Source organism: Bos indicus, chromosome 15 (genome assembly GCF_029378745.1).
Source record: "Bos indicus isolate NIAB-ARS_2022 breed Sahiwal x Tharparkar chromosome 15, NIAB-ARS_B.indTharparkar_mat_pri_1.0, whole genome shotgun sequence".
Classification (NCBI taxonomy): domain Eukaryota; kingdom Metazoa; phylum Chordata; class Mammalia; order Artiodactyla; family Bovidae; genus Bos; species Bos indicus.
This window is the reverse complement of record NC_091774.1, coordinates 41381509-41386711: the sequence shown is the minus strand read 5'-3', so window position 1 is coordinate 41386711 and position 5203 is coordinate 41381509. Positions and strand designations below refer to the sequence as shown.

The 5203-nt window shown below is 37.2% G+C and overlaps 1 non-coding gene across 1 annotated transcript; it reads left to right on the top strand.

Moving 5' to 3' along the window:
- The first annotated feature begins 4390 nt into the window (after nt 1-4390).
- Nucleotides 4391-4499, top strand: LOC139176203 (U6 spliceosomal RNA). Its single transcript, XR_011560658.1, has one exon. It is a non-coding gene; the product is annotated as a U6 spliceosomal RNA (small nuclear RNA).
- Nucleotides 4500-5203: the final 704 nt, after the last annotated feature.

The window sequence follows — 5203 nt, the reverse complement described above, 5'->3', positions numbered from 1 at the left end:
CCTTGGGACAAGGAAAATTTTTCCAGAGAGGACATAAAATGCATTACATATAAAAGAAAAAATAAATAAGTCTTCACCAGAACTAATAACATCTACTCATCAAAAGATAGAATTAAGGAAAAGAAAAAGTAAGTCACAGACTGAGAGAAAGTATTTGCAAAGCATATATCTGACAAACTGTCTCAAAAATATATAAAGGTTACATATAAATCAAACATAAAAAGACTAAGAACTCAATAAAAAGGGAAAATGCTTTTACAATTACTTCACAAAAGAAGATATATAAATGGCTAATAAGCACATGGAAAGACCCTCAACATTAGTCTTCAAAGAAATTAAAATTAAAACCATAATGAGATGTCACCCCACATCCACTAGAATGGCTAAATTTTAAAAGATTGATAATACTGTCTAAGAGGATTCAGAGCACCTGGAACATTCATATGTTGGTGGATGGTTAATGGTGCAACCCTTTGGAAAAATAATTGCCTGTTTCCTTTATTAAAAAAGTTTTCGCTTTTTCATTTTTTCCCTTGAGGTATAATAGGCATAACATTATATTAGTTTCTAGTGTACAACATAAAGACTTGGTATTTGTGTGTATTGCTAAGTGATCACCACAATAAATCTGGCTAACATCTGTCACCTTGGCTGTAATTTTTTTTCTTATGATGAGAACTTTTAAGGTGTGCTTTCTTAGCCACTTGCAAATAAACAATACAGTGCTATTAACTATGGGCACCATGCAAATATCTTTTGATTCATGTTTTCATTCCCTTAGGCTAAATACTCAGAAACAAAATGGTGTTTTTTATACAGTTTAGCACGCACTTACCCTATGAGCCAACTACTCGACTTCTAGGTATTCATCCAAGAAAAGTGAAACCAAGTGCCCATAAAAAGACTCGAACAAAAAATATTTATAGTAGCTTTTTTTTATAGCCCCAAGCTGGTCAAACCAAAATCACCAACAGATACAAAAACTATGGTAAAACTAACAGGGAATGCTACTCAGAAACTTTTAAACAATGCATTATGAGTATACTCAAGAACATGTATGAGGCTCAAAAATATATTAAGAACAAAAAGTCAGGCACAAAACAGGACAAACTGTATAATCCCATTTGTGTGATGGTTGAGAACTTGCAAAACTAAACAATAGAGAGAAATATTAGAACACTCACCTCTGGGAGAGGGTAGGAAGTTATCTGGAAAGGAGGAATGGATAAAGAAGATGTGGTATGTGTATACAATAGAATATTAAGCAGTCATTGAAAAGAATGAAATAATGTCATAGGCAGCAACACAGATGAACCTAGAGATTATCATACTCATTCAGAGAGAGAAAGACAAATACCAGATGATATCACTTACATGTGGAATTGAAAATATGATACAGATGAACTTATTTACAAAACAGAAGCAGATATAAAGAACAGATTTGTGGTTGGGAAGGGGGAGGGGTGGGGGAGGGAGGGAGTGACAGTTTGAGGTTGGTAGGTGCGAACTATTACATATAGAATGGATGACAACAAGGTCCTACTGCATAGCACAGGGAGCCATATTCAATATTCTGTAATAAACCATGATGGAAAAGAGAAAAAAGATATGAGTTAGAAACAGAAAACATAGGACTAATACATACATTCAAAAGTTAATTATTTGAAAAAAGGACACAATAAAAGAGCCCATTAGTTAACATAATTGTGAGGGAAAAAGCAGGGGTAAAGGGGTGTACCATATACATAAAATAAAAAGGAGGAAATAACCATCAAAACTGCATACTTTTTTAATTATAAGAATCTACTTTGTACAGTTCTTTGCAAATAAATTTGGAATAATAAAGCAGATAATTTTCTAGACAAATACAACTTGTCAAAATCAACCTCAGTGGAGGCAGAAAGTCTAAATGTATAAAATACCACAGAGGAAATAGAAAAAGTATATAAAAAAGGAGCTTTCCCACGAAAATGTACCAGGTCCGGATTGTTTCTCAGGGAAATTCTTTTTCTAAAAGTTATTTTATGAAGTGAATATAACTTCAATCTGAAAAGATTGCATTAACAAAAGGAAACTATAGACAGCAGTCACTTCTAAATATCAATAAAAATATTAAATAATTAGTAAATAGAATCCAACAGCACATTAAAATATTCATGATGACCAAGAAAAGCAGATTCAATATTCTAAAACCCATCAGTATTACTCATCATATTACTAGAGCTAAGAATTATATATGCATACATCTAGATAATACAGGGCTTCCCAAGTGGTGCTACTACTGTCTTCTGAGCGGTAAAGAATCTGCCTGCCAATGTAGGAGACTCAGGCAGGAAACAAGTGTTCGATCCCTGGGTCAGGAAGATCCCCTGGAGGAGGAAATGGCAACCCACTCCAGGATTCTCACCTGGAAAATTCCATGGACAGAGAAGCCTGGTGGGCTACAGTTCATGGAGGAGCAAAGAGCTGGCCACGACTTGCTTGACTGAGCACATGAGAGAGAAATAACCCAAAAGAACCCATAGAAAATTACTATAAGCACAAAAATTAGTAAAATAGGGTATAGAATCAATCTACAAAAATGAAGTTTTCATATATTCAAATAAGAATCATTTTATATTGGAAAAGAAAACCCCCTTTGTGAAAGCCAAAAAACATTAAATACCATACCATAAACTTAACAAGAAATGTCCAAATCCTCTATGAAGAAAAACTATAAAACCATGCAAAAATACACAAAAATAACCTCACATAAATAGAAAGACATACCGTATTCTTGGATAGGAAGACTTAATATCAAAGATTTCAGGTCTCCCCAAAAGTGATTGACAAAATTTAATTTAATATAATTGTGAAATTTAATATAATCCAATAAAATATGACTAAATTTCTTTCTGGAGCTAGGTGAGTTTATTATAAAATTCACTGGAAAGAACAGATAAGCAAAAATAGTCAAGAGGGAAAATCCTGAAAATAATCTTTAAAAAAAAAAACAGTGAGAAAAAAAAGAGAGAAAGAGAAGTAAGAAAGGATAGCCTTGTCAGATTTTAAAACCTATTAGAATCTTTAATTAAAAGTGTGTGGTGGAGTGGGGGGACTTTTCCATTCATTGGAAAGTTCTTGATGCTGGGAAAGATTGAAGGCAGGAGGAGAAGGGGGTGACAGAGGATGAGACGGTTGGATGGCGTCATTGATGAGTGTGCGCAAAGCCCAGGGTATAGTAAAGGACAAGGAAGCCTGGCATCCATGCTGCAGTCCACGGGGCTGCCAAGAGTCAGACACAACTTAGCGACTCAACAACCACAAGGGACAAAGGAGCGAGGCAGGTGAGGCCAATGCGGCGCATCCCATCTGGAAAGTAGGACATGACCTCTTCCACAAACTAACTGCAAGGGAATAAAAAGAGGGCAGGGAAATCCATAAACGGAAGAGAAGAAAAGGAATATCAGCCCCTTGTAATGTGTGAATCGGATTTAGATCCTGATCTAACTGGAAAAATAAAAGACAGTTTGTGGAAATTTGAGCACTAACTGGATAGTTGATCATACTAAAAAGTTTCTAATGTTTTCCTTGTAATAGTGATGTTAAGATTGTTCTCTTTTTTAAGTTCTTTTCTTTTAGAAAGATGTATGCAAATATTTACAGGTGAAATGAAATGATCTGGGGCAATAGTTAATGTTTTAAATACTCTGGCAAGGAGAGTATATATGAAACTAAAGTGGCCATGAGTTTCCTTTGTGACTGGGTGACAGAAACATGAAGATTGCCTGTAGTATCATGCCCAATTTTGTAAACGTTTTTATACCAAAGATTTTTAAATGTAAGAAGCTCATAACATAGGTAATCGTTATTTTCAGTGAAGGTAGGCCATTTGAAAGGAGAGAACAGAGCAGGAAAATTCATTGCGTGCATGTAACTCACCCAAAATACATCTCTCTTGCTCCCTTTTACTGGGGCTGGATTACCTGTGAAACAAACGCTCCACGTAGAGTGTGGCATGCCAACAAAGCTCTCCATCTGCAGAGGCTGCCAAGCCTTGACACAGGACACTGGCAGACCAGGTATCTTTCCCAGGCTAAAACAGCCTTTTCTAAAAGTTGGTCTAAGGCATTCTTCCAATCCGCAGTCAGTTGGTGGGCATCCTGCTGGCATGTCCAGTAACATATCTCAGACACTCAGGTAGCTCAGTCGCCTCTTCTGCAAAGAAGTCTTCTCTGACCTGTCTTGTCTGACACTCTCTCTCCTCTAGATTTTAATAGGTACTTTTTCACCAAAAATTTCCTGTCTGTACTACCTATGTTGCTGCTGTTTCTTCAGGTCTATCAAATCACACACACTCACACACACACACACACACACACAGAGTAGTGTCTTGTAAGAATAGGCACCAGTGCTCACTTAGCAAGCAGCACAGAGACTAAAATTGGAACAGTACAGAGAGGATTAACATGACCCATATGCAATGATGACATGCAAATCATGAAGCATTCTCTATTTCAAAAAAATTTTAAAGAATAGGCACCATCTGCCTATCACCTCCTGTGTCAGGCATTACTCAGCCCTTTGCACTCAAACCTCACCAGGACCCTGAGAAAATTATTCCATTTTAAGATGAGGAAAATGGAGACAGAAATTTTAAGTAACTTAAGCAAAGCCACAGAGTTTATAAATGGCAGAGCTGGGATTTAAATCCAGGTCTATCTGCTTACAAAGAATGTTTATTTAACCACCGTGCTGAATTGCCTCCTTTAGCAGCAAGGTGGCTATTCAATCAGTGATTGCCAGGAGATACATGGATCTGGCTGAGAAATTCAAGCATGCCGTCCCCATGTCTCCCCTTTCATATCTTCATTATATCCCAATGCCAGGACATCCTCTCTGCTCCGTGTAATGATAGAGGGGCAGAAGGATACATTCCACTGGGCCTGGAGGAATATAAACACATCTGGAAGGAGGCCACTGCCGAGCAAACCAAACTCCTCCCTGAGTGTGGACAGGAGGGGGTGTCTATAAATAATCATAAGAGTGTGAGAGATTCTTTCCTCTGGGGCTCCCTTTGCAAAAGGTTGATGGTAATTGATGAGACTACAGAGACACGCCAGTCCTTCTTCTCTTAGAACCAGGTGTGGCTATTTACAGAAATGTCATTTTCCCAGCCCTCCCTCCCCATCTCTGCCAGAGGCCTAGAGATCAGCAAATATCA